Source organism: Macrotis lagotis, chromosome 1, assembly GCF_037893015.1.
Source record: "Macrotis lagotis isolate mMagLag1 chromosome 1, bilby.v1.9.chrom.fasta, whole genome shotgun sequence".
Taxonomy (NCBI): Eukaryota; Metazoa; Chordata; class Mammalia; order Peramelemorphia; family Peramelidae; genus Macrotis; species Macrotis lagotis.
The window spans coordinates 565,930,861-565,946,773 of NC_133658.1; the positions used below are offsets into that span (position 1 = coordinate 565,930,861).

The following is a 15,913-nucleotide window of genomic DNA, read 5'->3' on the forward strand; positions in this document are numbered from 1 at the left end:
GGGAGGAAGTATGGGGGAAAAAATAAAGTCAAGGGTGGATCCCTGGTTATAATTTGAACTCATGATGCATAAAGCTTAAGATAAAACTGAAGCAGAATAGAAAGAAAAAATACATATTCATAGACTGGCCTCATGCCAGTTATGTCAATGGAGAAGACTGGCACATTGAATAGAGAAATGGATGTAGAGTCAAGAAGACCTGGTATGAATCTGACCTCAGACATTTATTGTGTGACTTGGGAAATCACTTAGTCTTTCCAAGCCTCACTTTCTTATCTGTAAAATGGGGATGACAATTAGCAGCTACCTCCAGTCCTTTTGAGAATAGATTCAGATAACATAGGTAAACCATAAAATGCTCTATAAATGTTAGCTATAATCATGATCACTACTGTTACAATCAGAACTTTCAGCCATGAATTTTCATAGATGGCTTAAACTATTCTTAAGAAACCCTTACCCAGGTTGAAAAATGGGAATGAGAACAGAAGCCCATTAGCTTGGAGGACTTGGCAGGGGGCAGTGAAGAAGTGAAAGATTCTGGAAGATGATTTTTTTTTAAAAGACCTCAGGCGCTTATAAACCTAAAATCAATATCTAAAGACTTCATGATCATTGAGGTAAAATAGGCAGGGCTATCTCTTCTCTTATACAACAACTTGATCTTGGACATTATCCTTCTGTCTTCTTCTCTTTGACTGATGCTCATTTTAATCAGAGTGGGGAAGAAAGTACAGAGTATGATTTATTCACCCAAATCCACACAGGTTTATGATGGACTATAGTTTCAGATAATTTCTCCTGTTTCTCTCCCAGACTGGAACTCATCTCTGCAAGAAGTCAACCAAAATTGGGATAGGAAGTCCCATCCCTTCCCAGGAAATGAAGAATGGAAAAGGTTTTCACTAAAGCTTGATAGATATATTGAGAAGATACTTGGTTTATAAAACAAAATCTGGTAATATATATCTATTTACATCATTGGCAAGGCTGTTATTTATCTCTTCTGCTGAAATTATGAATTTATTTCTACTAATGTATATTCAAAAATGTATGACTGTATGTGTGCCTATGACGTAGCATGTGTGTATTTGTTCCTACAAACCAGATTAAGGCAGTGAGACAAGGGAGAAAGGATGTAGAGTCTGGCTAAGTTACAGGATATACAAAATAAACAAATTACCTTCATAGAGAGTTATCAAGACCTCTGAAATTCCACAAATACTGCATTTACCAATAATTTCTGCTACAATTAACTCTACCAAAGTCACCCCTGCTTTGGAGGGGGATTGAGGAATTGGTTTGTTTTTGTTTCAACAAAGATTTGGAAGACTTTGCAAAATTATTTGCTTGGGGCCTGAGGGAAAAGGGATGTCAAGAATTTAAACTCACCATGAACATTTTTAAAGTTTATTGCAGTTAGTAACAGTCCCCTTTATTTACCCACGACTCCCTCATTCTTAAAAAATTCTCACTAGACCATACCCTCGAGGTTTATTCCCATTATCTCTCCTCCTTTTTTTAGCCAAACTTCTAGGAAAAAATCTATCTATATTCTGTTGCCCCCACACCCTCTTCTCTCATTTCTCAACTCATCATAGTCTGCTTTCTGACCTCAATACTCAACTTAATCTTCTCTCTACAAAATTACTCTCCAAAAATAATGATCTCTTAATTTCCAGATCTGATGATCTTTTTCTCAGTACTCACTTCTTGACTTCTCTGGAACATTTTACACTGTTAGCCACCTTCTCCTCCTTGATTCTCTTGCCTTTAAGGTTTCATGACACAGCATTCTCTTGATTTCCCTCTCCCTATCTGACCTTTCTTTCTCAGTCTTCTTTGCTCAATTATTTCTCCTTTCTCTGCACACTATTTCTTGGTGATCTCTCTATCCATATGACTCCCAAATCTAGAGACCCAGTTCCACTTTCTCTTCTGAATACTAATCCTGTTTCATCAATTGGCCATATATGACAGAACTCTTCATTTGTTCCCAAATGCACTCCTTTCCTGAAATTTCCTAGTTTTGTTGAGGGTACTTTCATCTTACCAGTCACTGGGGTTTACAACCTTGGTATCATTTGTGACTCCTTATTCTCTCTCATGCTACATAATTACTTTATTTCCAAATCCTCTTGTGTCTATCTTCACAAAATTTCACATTTTTCCCTTCTCTTCACTCATATTGCCAGCACCCTCATTCCCACCACCATAATCCAGGCTCTCATGACCTTTAATTGTACTATTGGAATAACCTTCTAATAGAACTCTGTCTCTGTTTTCTCTCCCATTCAGTCCACTTTCTATAAAACAACCAGAGTGATTTTCCTAAAGTTTAAGTTTGATTGTATCACTCTATTACTTGATAGACTCCAGTACCTCCCTATTTCACCAAATTCTGTTTGGCATTCATAATTTCACCAACTGACCCCAATATAGTTACTTAGCTTTATTACACATTACTCCCTAGGATGCTCTTTGAAATCCAACCAAACTGACCTTCTGATATTTCTCATACATAACAGCCCATCTCCTGTCTTTGGATCTTTGCACAGGCTATTTCCCAAGCCTGCAATGCATTTCCTCTTCACCTCTACCTTTAGAATGCTTTTAGCATCTTTCAAAAGTCATCCTAATCCCCAGCTTCCTAATTCCCAAAGTCCTCTCCTAATTGCCTTTGTATGTATTTTATTTCTATTTTAAATTTATCTATATATTTATATACTTTTTCCCACAACAGGCTATGAATTTGAGGATATTCTTTCGATTTTTCTTTGTGTGTCTTGTGGATGATTAATAAATGATTGCTGATGGGTAATTATTTTCTCTTTTTCCCCTGTAGCAGAGGCCATTTCATGGATCATGTCTAGGTAGGGAGAAGGGGGAACAATGCTGAAGGACTCACCCTTTAGGAAGGTGTAGAAATCCTTTCTTGGTCCTCAAGTCATGAGGACACAACACACAGGTTCCAATCAGTCACACATGTTCTCTAGAAAGAGGTCAGAAAATGTATGGCCCACTAGACAAAAAATGATGAGGGTCCCTGTTCATTCATGTTACTTGAGAAGGCTTCTGTTCTCTTATAATATTTAAAGAAGAAATCTAGGTTTTTTAACCTCCAGTCAGATAGGAGATAACAGCTATGAACATTTACTTGAGAAAAAGAATTGGGCAATTTGAGAGATTTGCAGCCATAATAATCTTCAGTGGAATTAGAATAACCCATTTGGAGGACTAACAAAGCTTTTTTGTTAATGCAAATTCAAGATCATTAAATCCAATAACAGGCCCAATTATTTTTTCTGTTCACTAAATTTGTCAACATCATAAATTTACTTTCTCTTTCCTTTCTCTTTTGTTCTTCTCCTTGACTTTTCTTCCCCTCTTCCCTGTCTATCCTTTTCTTCCCATTCTTTCTTCTGTTATTTTCACAGAAACTTCAGATACTTTTTAGAAATGAAATGGAAAGGACCTCATAGTTCATCTCATCCAGCCCACAGAAAAGGGCCCCCCTTTACAAAATAAGCCAGTCAAACAGACTTTGATTGAAGATCTTTAATGAAGGAGAATATACTACCTCTCAAGATCGCCAATTTCACTTACCTGTAATTATGTGGAAATTTTCCCCTGACACTAAATATAAATTTGCTCCTTTGCAATGATCTCTCACTGTTACTGCTTATGGGGCCACAAAGAATAAATGTAGTCTTTTAATTGTTTGACAGACCTTCCAGAATCTGCAGGTGGTTATCATGTCCTGGTAATGTCATTTATTCTTCAGACTAGACATCCAGTGTTCCTTCAATTCATCTTCTCTTGGCCCTTTACCATTTTAGTTTTCTCTTTTTGGATACTTTCCAGACTTCTCAATGTCCTTCCAGAACTAAACCCAATAGTCAAGGCAGAATATGGCAAAACTATTCTTTTCCTATTGTTAGACCCCATTTATCTCAATGAAGTCAAAGATTGCATTTTCAATTGTTCTTCAGTTCTTCACATTATTAACTTCTATTGAGTTTCCATTTCACTAAACCCCCTAGATCTTCTTCAGATGAATTGCTAACTGGAATTCTACTCTCCTGCTCCATTTTGTGAAGTTGACAATTCAATATTAAGATCATATATGCATTTATCAGTATTTGCTTTAATCTTATCTAATATAGTCCAAAGTTCTAACATGTCAATACCATTATAAATTCCAACTTCAGGGTTTTAGATATTTCTCTTGTCTATGTCATCTTCACAGTTGATAAGCATACTATTTATACCTTAATTCTACCTAACTCAAAAAGCACTAAAGAGCAAAGCACTGCAGTATTCTATCATGAACCACTTTCCAAGTTGATGTCATTTCTTCTCTTTTTACTCTTTCTTTTCTCTTTCTCTCTCCTCCACTTATTCTCTTCTTTCTCAACTCTATCTGAATCCTCTAGCTCCCTCTGTCCTTCTATCCCTCGTCTGAAGATTTATAATATGATGAACATATCCTATATATAACACCTACTTGTAAGGAATGGTCAGCAAACAAAATTATTGCTAAATGCATAAGGGAAGATGGAGGAATATGAACTGTTAGGGCTGAAGTCAGAGAAGTGAAGTTGCTCAAGGCTTGGTGTTCTTTGTCAACTACTAGTTATACCTGCACGATACTGAATAAAGTCCCATGATTTCAAAAATTTTAGGGACTGGTGAGGAGTTACTAATGTCTGCCTCTGTAAGCAATTACAATCACAAAGAACTCAGGACAATATCCACTGAACAAAATGAAACTATTTAATGAACCAACACCCTCCCCAGTTTTCACTCTTGTATTTCGGCAATGCAATTTACAAGTTAGGATTCTGATTCAATAAATAAATAAAAATATATTATAAAATACAAACATACATAATGAGTCTCTCTTATGGCCTTTCCTCCAATAATAGGGTATGAAGGAATCAAGGCCTATATTCAAGGCATTAATTTGTGATTCTGTTAATTAAAAACTTTTGATGCTGTTTTGAATGGAAAATCTCTCAGTGTTTCCTTTATTGAAATACCCAGTTCCAAGTCCTGGATTATTAAGTTAAGCTCTGTCAGCAGCAAGACCAATATAAATGCTTTTCATACCATCTGCTTTGACAAAAAAAATAAATAAATGAAAAGGAAGAAGAGACACTATATGGGTCCAAAACTCCCTTATTTCAACCTGTTTTCCTCAGGATTAAATTGGAAACTTAGGTCCCTGAATGTAGAACATGTCATTAATTTTTTTTTATCTTCTCTCTATTCCTTACAGAACATTCAAATCACCCAATGTTCCAGGGTCTGAATTTTTTATATTTTTTAAATGGTGAAAGCTGCTTAAAATAGTGAATCAGCTGCTGAGTGATTACTCTGTCTCTGCCTGTCTGTCTCTGTTTCTCTACCTCTATCTCTCTCTGTCTCTCTCCCTCTGTCTCTGTCTCTCTCTCTCTCTCTGTATATGCAATTGATATGTGCTGCTTAGGAAGCTTAATATAATTATTGAGGACTCAGATTTTCTATTTAAAAATAAGACTGGGCGGAGTGACAGAAACTTCAAGTGGCATGTATCCAGTCCCTGTGAGGTAAAAGATAATCTCCAAAAATTTAACTCCTTGAGCAAAGGGTGGTCAAATAAGTTCTCAGAGATTCCCTAGCACTTAGTTTTCCATATTTAAAAAAAAAGATAGACTTAGATTTCTAAGAGATTGGGGGAGGGGAATAGTTTGAGAGGAAAGGGCTCAGAGGAGAAAAAAACAATTAATCCAGTACAACTTTAACTGGAAAGCAAAGTTCCCCAGAGGATTTTTTGCTTAGTTCTTCAGGGTTTTAAGTCTACAGGGTTCTTGCTCTTTCTGTTTCCCTGAACTCTATGGGCAGAAATCTTTTACCTCTCTCAACCTAGACTTTTCAAAGGCCTCCAAGGGTACATCCTAAATAATCACAGAAGGTTTCTCTTCATTGGTACCACTCATTATGTGTTTTCAAAATTTGAACTCTGTTTTCCTGCCCTCTACCCCTAATCAATGTTTTCAGCAATCTCAAAATCTTCACTAACAATGTTTTGTTTTTTCCCACCTTGCAGGTCATCATAGTGTTCAATTCATGTGTTTCCTGAGTGTTTTCTTAAGTACCATGAGTAAAGAGTGATAAATTTCTGAACTGCAAAGTTTGGGACACTGGACATATCGCCTCTCTTTCCTCCCTGATCTCTGGCTACATTGATTTCACTCTCTGGATCTATCTGCATGACTGGCCTCCAAGCCCAACGTGATATAGTAGTAGTGATCCTCCAACAACCAAAAAGGGGAAAAAAAAGACTTGTACTGTAGAAGCGTGGGAGGAAATTATGCAGTAGGTCTAAAATCCCATAAAGGAAATATGCCAGAAAAACGGCCAATACTATTTGTTTGGATAATTTGCATATTTTCTCTAGAGTAAACAGATAAGTGGTATCACCTATGAGTGGTTGATAAATAAAAGAAAAATATCTAATAATTAAATGCATCTGAAGATGATTTTTAGCTGTAATTATTTTTTTTCCTAGGACCAAGTTTTAGTTAAACTTAATCCTTGTTGTCTTCTCTCTCCAACAGCAGAAACATCTGGTTGGTTTTAGATTCCCCTTGGATTTCCAACTTCAAAGGGGGTTATAAAGAATAACAAATACATGTACCGGCACTGAAAAAAAAATTTGAGCAGCAAGAGAGAATGGTAAAATTGTCCTTATTTGACTGCTAGTGACAGGCGCCAAAGGCTGAACTATGAAAAGAGACAAAGGCAAGATCAGCACCCTTTGACAACTGGAGTTCCTGAATTCCTTCCTAATGACTAGTGAGATCTCTTCCAGTAAAGGCCTGATTGCATGTAGTTATTAGGTTTAGGTGATTGCAAACAAGTTAAAAAGAAAAAAAAACACATATCCTTATCCTAGTCACCCAGTGTTTTAGAGGGAATAAGAGGACCTGGCAGGAGCAGAAGAATGTGGGATCACACTAACCTAGAAGGAACTTAGATATTAAAAAGGTCTACATTTTAAAATCTGATCCTAGGGTTCTCTGTGGAGCAAACCTGAACTATATCCAGTACTCCAAGACAAAGAAGAACCTTTGGAGAGCTTGCTTCAGTCTTGCCAGGATTGTCTAATACTTCCCTTTTTTGGAATCTAGCCCCTTGTAGGAATAGAGGATTAAGGCACCATCCTCATTAACTGCTGACACTGATAGTTAGACCAGCTTCCTTGAGATCACTTCACAGGACTGGATTTGTTCTTCTCTTTCATTTTTTCCCCCTTGGGAAAGTAAAATGTACTTCCTAGCGTGCAGATTCTGGGGTAATCAAACTTTACAGGACAGGAAAAGTTGGAGAAAATACAGTCTTGGCATTGTAATTAACTCCTCTAAATAGTTTTATAACCACAGGCTTTCCTCTCTCTCATTTTATTTGCAATATGCACAAGTAAAAAGTAAACAGTGACATGATTAACCAGTTAACTTACTGGAGACAAATAAGAATATATTTTAAACAGTAAAATTTCATTTTTAGCATTGCCTTTCAGCTTCTTTTTATGCATTCTCTCTATTCATTTAGAATGTAAGCTCCTTGAAAACAGGAAGTATCTTTTTGTTTGTATGGTATAGCATAGTGCCTGACACATTATAAGCATTTAATAAAATTCTTGTTAGTTATCTGACTAAAAGTTTTTTGTAAAGTCTACAAATTTAGGGAAAACGCCATATTAGAGCTGCATTATACTGATCTGTAGAATGGTTATGAAAATAATGAAAGCAGGTAACAATATTTGATCCAAACCAATACAATACAAATGACTTGAAAAAGCTTCTAATATGGGAGTGGGATGGGGCAGAAGGGCAATGTTAATCTAAACCAAGACCCTAATGATTTCTGCTGTGATACTGTGATGCAAAACAGAAGCTCCCATTCTCATTCACCACCTGTGAGTCCTGTTTTTCCCCTTTCATTTTCTGTGAGTAATTTTCTGCTGACACCATGTGAATGGCAAAGAGAAGATTTTCCTCCAAAGATCTTACAACTTCATTTTTAGTCTTTTCCCTTGCCCTGGTGACCCAGCCTACCTTCATGTATACTGCAGAACATAATAATCCTAGTCCATTCAAATGGATCTTAACTACTAGATGCCAAACTATGAGGGAGACTTGGTTGCAGCTTCTGTCACCAGGACTGAATTAAATAATATGACTGGCTAGGTCTAACATGTTGTCCAATCAAGAATCCCCACATTATCTTCTCTGGTATGTTTCCCAGTTACACAATAAAGTGACCACCATTTAACACATTAAAATTCAACCTATTAATGGAGGTTATCCTCGTGTGTTTGTGTGTGTGTGTGTGTGTGTGTGTGTGTGTGTGAATATGTGTGTTTGGAGTATCTCATAGAACTTATAACACTAGAAAAGAAAGAGTATTAGATTGGGATTTAAAAAATCTAGATTCTAGGTTCAGCTTCACTTCTGATTAGCTATGGGACTTTGGAGAAATTATTTTCCCTCTCTGGGTCTCAGTTTCTCATCTGTAAACAGGAAATATTTGTTTTATGTAATTTATGGGCTTATAAGAGAAATATTTTATAAACTATATAGCAATATCTAATCAAGTAGTTTCACAAATATCAAAATCTGACTTCTAAAAGCAGTCTGCTCTTCTGTTAATGGGTATTAGTTGAATAATAGAATGTTCCCCAATATAAGGCTCATCTCAATGTCCTGCTGTGGGCAGTAAATGGCCTCCCAAGTGATTGAACTGCAGACTATCTCTGTCATGAAATGAGCTTTGGATGTGGTGATTTTGCATGATGGCTACAGTTTTTTTGCCCTCTTATATTGTATAATGAAAAATATGATATGCAAAGGTTTCTAAATCAATTTAGCCAAGAAAGTCATTCCTTCATCATTTGATCATTACAATCAAGCTCTTTCAACAATGATCTAATGGTCACCTTCTTAAGGTAATAATATTTAACTTAATAAGTTAGAATATGGGAGGAAGATGTTACTCCAGGACAAATGATCCTCTTCTATGCATCTGTGATTCTAAGAATCATTAATGCAACAAAATTAGATATTTCAGAGATCTCATGGAAATTCAGTCCAATGGAAAATATAAGAAACCAGAGAGTGAATGGTACTGTTAAATGTTATTGTTGTCCATCGACATCTCACCTGATTGTAAAGCATAAAACATAAGCAAAAACCTATTTTTCTCTTTAAATACATATTGACACTATAAACATAGGTAAGATAAACAGCAATGTTACCTAATAGGAAAATCAGGTTAAGAAAGGGTAGGGAAGAAAAAGGGGAAATGTTTTGCTTTGTTTTTATTCCATCTTATATTTTATTAAAATCAAGGATTTATCATAATGACAAAAATATTAATTGCTTTGGGGGCTTTTTTAGGTTTTTGCAAAGCAATGGGGTTAAGTGGCTTGCTCAAGGCCACACAGCTAGGCAATTATTAAATGTCTAAGGCTGCATTTGAACTCAGGTACCCCTGACTCCAAGGCCAGTGCTCTATCTAGTGCGCCACCTAGCCTCCCCTTAATTGTTTTTAAAGATAAACAATTTACATTATGGATTTTGGCTTGAGTCCCACAAAGGAAAGAAAATGACAGAATTTTTCATCTCTATTTCTTCTTCACTAGCCCCTTTTCTTTGCACACATCCTCCTTCCTCCAATATAAATACTGGCTTTCTATTGATAGTTTAATGATAGTTCTGCCAGGGTAAAGATGTAGGAGAAGAAACAAGAATACTCCGAAGATTAAAAATAAAAGGAATAAAAAGAAAAAGGTTCAGATTGCTTACACCACTGAGAAAGGCAAACTGTACAGATGCTTTCTGTTTGCTTGGGATATTTTATTACTTATGTTATTACTTTTTTTTTCATGTGCTTTGCTTCCAGCTTTGGTTGAAAATATTTTGTGAGTGTACACTATCATATTTTTCTAGAGATTTAGTGAAGGAAAGAAGCTTTTTTTCCAAGGATTGGGCACATCAATATTCTAGCTACTCACTTTCAAGGCTGACAGAAAATGTGTTCCTTAGATTAAATAGACCTTTGTAACACATAAATTTAGTTTATACTGATACAGTATGTTACATGGTTACTCACATACTGAATTTTTGATTCAATACAAAGTATAACTGTTGAACATCCCATTGATTCTGAATAGTCATAGACCTGGAACTTAAAGCAACTAGCTAATATGTGATCATGTTTACTATTTCTTTATGAAGAATTTAAACTGCATTCAATGTTGCTAATCTGAGTATCTCAAAGTTCTTTATAAACAAGGATGATCTACATTATTCATTATAAAAGTAGGAAAATAGATTCAGTTAATTTCCTGAGGTTTAAAATGTACTGCTCTATTTACAGAGTATTCTCAGGATAGAGAGGGCAATAAATGAAAGTATAAGGAAAGGAAGGAGATCCAGTGACTCTTTTTTTAAGTCATACCCTTTCCCCTCCTCTGTTAATTTCTAGTAGGTAGTTCAAAACTGAAGAGCTAGAACAGTATAGACTAAAGAGACTTGCTTGGAAAAGGTAAGAAATTAGGGAAAATCTGAATGGCATATTATAGGATGAAGTCTGAACAGAAGGTGGGATATTAGGGAAACATGGCAGCAGCAGCAGGTATATGAAGAGATCAAGGCAAGCAAACCAGTAGACATCAGGAAGATAGAATAGTGGGCATCTAGAGCATGGTCCCATTGTCTAGTAGGAAAAAATGTCAAGTAGTCCTGTGGCAGAAAATAGGTAAAAGTCCAGGCAGGCAAGAGCTTAGTATTCAAGGAGGTTTGGCAAAAAGTATCTAGGTATTAGGGTAGGATTTCAGTGTAGTGTTCAGAAGAACTGGTAAGAGGAAATAAGACCCAAATACTAAGAGCAGATCAAGAATGAAACTTGGGGATAGAAAAATAAGACAAAGAATCATTTTCAGGAACTGAGGTGTATAAAATATGTTGAAAGGGAAAAAAATAGAGAAAGTTTAGTTGCTTGAAACAAAATTCAAAGTCATGACAAGAAACAAGACTAACTGCAGTGCAGAGTCCTACCAGGGCCTGACTGAGCTGGATCTAAATTTGAAGCTAACAGCTAAGTGACACTGGGTGGCAAAACTGAGGAGCAGCAGAGGCAAAGGTACTGGGGCTTCTTGTTGTATCTTTTTCTTCTAACATCCAGGATTTCTAACTTCTCTGACAACGTGTTCCCCACTTGAAATTCCCATTTCAATCAGGTTTGAGGTAAGTTGAGGGAGTAATAAATAATATATGATGAAGAAAGAAAAATTCACTCATTATTTCTTTTTTAATCCTCTGATACTAGGGTCATACTCAAAACATATTTAATGTTGACCATTTATGGTGGCAGTTCAGACTTCAATGATTTAATCATGAAGAATATAGTTAAGTTTTATGAAAGTTACCCAATGCAGATTTGTATAATGCAGACAAAGGTGTCATGAGTTTTCATAAGAAAGAAGGAACTGGGTGGTACCTTTATGCCATGTCAGGCCTAAAAGGTAGGAGTAATAAGGGAGAAAGAAAGATGGGGTGTGTGGGGGGGTCTGTCCTATGTCATTCAACTTCAGCTTGAATATAACCCTCCCAAAAATCTGGAAATAATTCCAAAGAATTATAAATGGGTAATTTGTAGGCGTTCCTAATTTTCTACAAAAATGATAAGACCTGCAGAAATTCCCAGGTGTTGATCCAAAACTAGCTGTTCAAGACCTACTGAGTGAAAAAATGATCAAAATTTCCTAAAATAGGACCTAAAACATAGGAGTAAAACAATCTAGAAGCATTTTCTCCTTTCTTTGAACTCCCATAACATTATGTTTGCCCTTTTCTTGTGGCAATTAGTACATTTTGCCTTCTATTGTTTGGGATTTTTTTTTTCATCCAGACTAGTGATTTCACTGGTATGATAAAATATACTACCCCAATGCTAATCAAAAATTCATCTAAAACTTGAAAGTCTTAGAAAATTACTTAGGGCCATTGGAAGATAGTGGCTTATCCACAGTCACATAGCCCAGTTTGTGACAAAGGCAAAACTTGAATTGAGGTCTTCCTAGGTAATAGTAGACAGAGACCAGTTGGGACTGTCAAGAAGACTTGGATTCAAATCTATCCAGAGATACTCACTACCTGGGCAATCTCTATCTGCTTCAGTTTTCTCAACAGTACAATGTTGTAATGAGGATCAAATGAGATAATTTTTGTAAATTGTTTATCACATTGCCTGGCACAAAGTAGGTGCTAGTCCCCTTTAATCTCATTCAATTGCCACTTTCACTATCCCATTACATCCAACCACTCTAAGTCAATCAATCAATATTATTCTACTAAATTCAAAGAAGTTTCTTTTAATAATAATACCTAACATTTATACAGCACTTAAGGTTTGAAAAGTGCTATACACATATTATCTTATTTGATTCTTATAATAGCTCCTGGAGGTATTATTATTCCCATAATAAAGGGATTTGAGGATTATAGTAAGGAAATGAAAAGAGAGGGGGGAAATGACTTGCCCAGGGACATACAACAATACCTTTCAAAGGCAGGATTTGAATTTAAGTCTTCCTGATTCCAAGTCTCAGCACCCTCCACCTGGCTGCCTTAAGTTGTATCTAGTTCTAAAATCCAGGTAAGACTTAAAATAATAAGTTGATTTATATAATAGACACATTTTTAAAACAAAGATGAATTATTTGTTATCCTTATTTTCTTGTATTGCCTACAACTGGATTGTGATTGCCTACAGGGAAGGAACTATGTATCTTTCTATTGAAATTTAAACACATTTATATTGAAATTTAAATACATTTACATTAAAACACATTTACTAGCCATGGTATGTAATTAATGATACTACTGATGCTCATTCTGACATTATAATCAACTAAATAATCATGAAAACTTACTTGAAAATTTTAGGTTTTAAAAAGTAAATTGGGGCAGAAAATTTCTGTCCTCTGTGAGAGATAATGATATCTTCTCTTATTACTTATAAGTGAGGTAACTCTCCAACCAACAAAACATCTTTGTTTATCTTCCATCTGTTACTGTTTCATGAAATATTGGTGAGCATTACTCAAGAAATAAAAACTTAGATAATACAGAAGACCTATATGTTCTGTAGAGAAGTACTCTAACTGTATTATACCTGAATGTCTTTAAAAATTAAACTGTTTTTATTATTTTTAAAAAATTTTACTTATTTAAGGCAATGAGGTTAAGTAACTTGGCCAAGGTTACACAGTTAAGCAATTATTAAATATCTGAGACTGGATGTACTGAGGTCCTCCTGACTCCAGGGCTAGTGCTCTATCTACTGTGCCACCTAGCTACCCCTAAAATTAAACTCTAAAAGAAAAACTAGTTTGTACTTTTTACATTCATTTGGTCAATCAATAAAGGTTTATTAATCACCCAACACATGCATGGTTTTGTTTTTCTTTTTTTTTTTAAAAAAAACTCCTATGGAAGTTTCATAGATGAATAAGATATGGTCCCTCCTATTTAGGAGTCAATAGTTTATTAAAGCAGATACAGAAAAAAAAAGCTTGTGCTCTTTTAGAGTTAATATCCATACATAAAAAAATGACACATAGATGAATGGAAATAAACAAATTAATGAAGATTTTTCTCTGTTCACAAAAAAATATATATAAAGGACTTTGTGTCATTGAGGAGAAATGTAGAAGGGGCTGGTTACTTTGCAAGTCAGAGGGGGTGTGAAATGAGGGTCCTTTCATGATGATCTCATTTTTAAATACAAAGAGTGTGAGAAATTAAAGCTACCACATAAGGCATGTCCCTTGGGTTCCTAGTACATTGATAGGAGTCTTTTGTGCACTAGAACAAGTTAAATTAGCATGAAATAGGGGGAAGGGGTGGAACTGAGAAGTTACAATTCTAAAGAATTGCTGACTTCACTGGACAGATGGACAGAGAAACAGAGATAGATGGGCAACAGAATTAGAAACAGCAACACAGTAACAAACAGATTATGGGTAATATATATAGAATTCCTTTTAAGTCCATCTTTATTTTACTCCAAGAGATTATTTTTCCTCATTTTATACAGATTCATATAAAGTGAGGTCAAGAGTATAATTTTCATAGAGTTTTAAAACTGGAAAGGGCCTTGGAGATCATCAGAATCTTGATGAAAATTATTTTCAGGACTAAACAGAATTATCTTAAAGTCAGGTATTATTAGCATGATCAGGGCAAGCTTTACCCTCTATACTACTGAAGACTGCCAGTGTATCTCGGTGATGACTGACCTGGTCACACACTGCTATTTTAGTACCAGTTTAGATTTGATAATTCTATGCTAAACCAACTTAGGCCTGATCTTGCATGTGTGTGTGTTTGTGTGTGTGTGTGTGTGTGTGTACACACACACACACACACACACACACACACACACACACATATATATATACTTCCTGGTTATTATAATTCTTAGCTTCTTTGAGACTATAATAGCAACTTTTTAGAACTTCTAAAAACTTCCACTAATGAAGATACAGATCCATTGATCCTTAAAATGTGCTCAAGGAACCTATGTGGATCCTAAAGACCTTTTCAGACAATCAGCAAGGTCAAAACTAGTTTTAAAATAATACTAAGGGACAGCTAGGTGACACAGTGGATATAACACTGGCCCTGGAGTCAAAAGGACCTGAGTTCAAATCCAGCCTCAAACACTTAATAATTGCCTACCTGTATGATCTTGGGCAAGTCATTTAACCCCATTGTCTTAAATAAAAAAATAGTAATACTAAGATAATTTCATTTCTAATATGGTAAACACACACACATATACATATATATATGTATATATATATATATATATATACATATATATATAATATCTCCCCCATAAACAATCTGAGGAAAGATCCTTAATTTAAAAATGTAAAGAAGTCCCAAGGACACATTATTTGTGAAATGTCATGTAAATTTTGTCCCAGACACTTAAGTCTGTATTCAATTGTAATTAAACACTTTATAGTCCAACTCTCTCTTTTTTCATAGATACCTATATAATATACATATGCATATACATGAGATATTACATATATATGCATATATATATGTATATATATATATGCATATATATATGCATATGTGTGTCTATGTTGCCTGTGTCTTGAGAGTTGTTTAGGGTACTGGGAGATTGATCTGCCTAGGATCAAAGCAAGTTTTAAAGTTGAGATTTGTTTTTTTCTTTTAAATATTCAGTCATTTTCAGTTGTATCTGACTCTTCAAGACTCTATTTGGAGTTTTCATGGGAAAGAAACAGGAGTGTTTTGCCATTTCCTTCTCTAGGTATTTGTTCAGATGAGGAAACTGAGGCAAACACAATTAAAATACTTCCCCAGGATCATATAGCTATTAAGTATCAGAGGTCAAATTTGAATTCAGGCCTCCACGGCCAGAACTCCACTCACTGTGCCACTTAGTTACCTCAATATCATCCAAAGTAGTACCTCATCATTTGGTTATCTAAAGGCATCATTCTCTCTTCATTTTTGTGCAGGTCTGGTTTCAATTCAATTCACTTCAACACCTCTTTTAGGTCCTTCTATGTGTAAGACAATCAAATATCCCTCCAAAATTTGTTTAGAGTCAAGGCAATCCACTCAGTTTCAAGCTGCACTCTTTCCAAAGTTGTGGAATAGTTGTTCACCTGCACTGAGGAGAGTCAATCTTCCCCAAGAACTTTCTTTTCTATAGAAATCATAGGTCCATGAGGGGAGGAGGGGAAAGGGAAGGAAAGGATAAACCAATAGGTTTTAAGAACCTTTATCCAAATATAAAATATGTATTTCACATGAAC

The 15,913-nt window shown here is 35.3% G+C and overlaps 1 long non-coding RNA gene across 1 annotated transcript in view; it reads right to left on the reverse strand.

The window, feature by feature from the left end:
• LOC141507147 (uncharacterized) overlaps positions 1 to 15,913 on the reverse strand; it is an 866,305-nt gene that overhangs the window by 362,617 nt on the left and 487,775 nt on the right. The window lies entirely within an intron of this gene.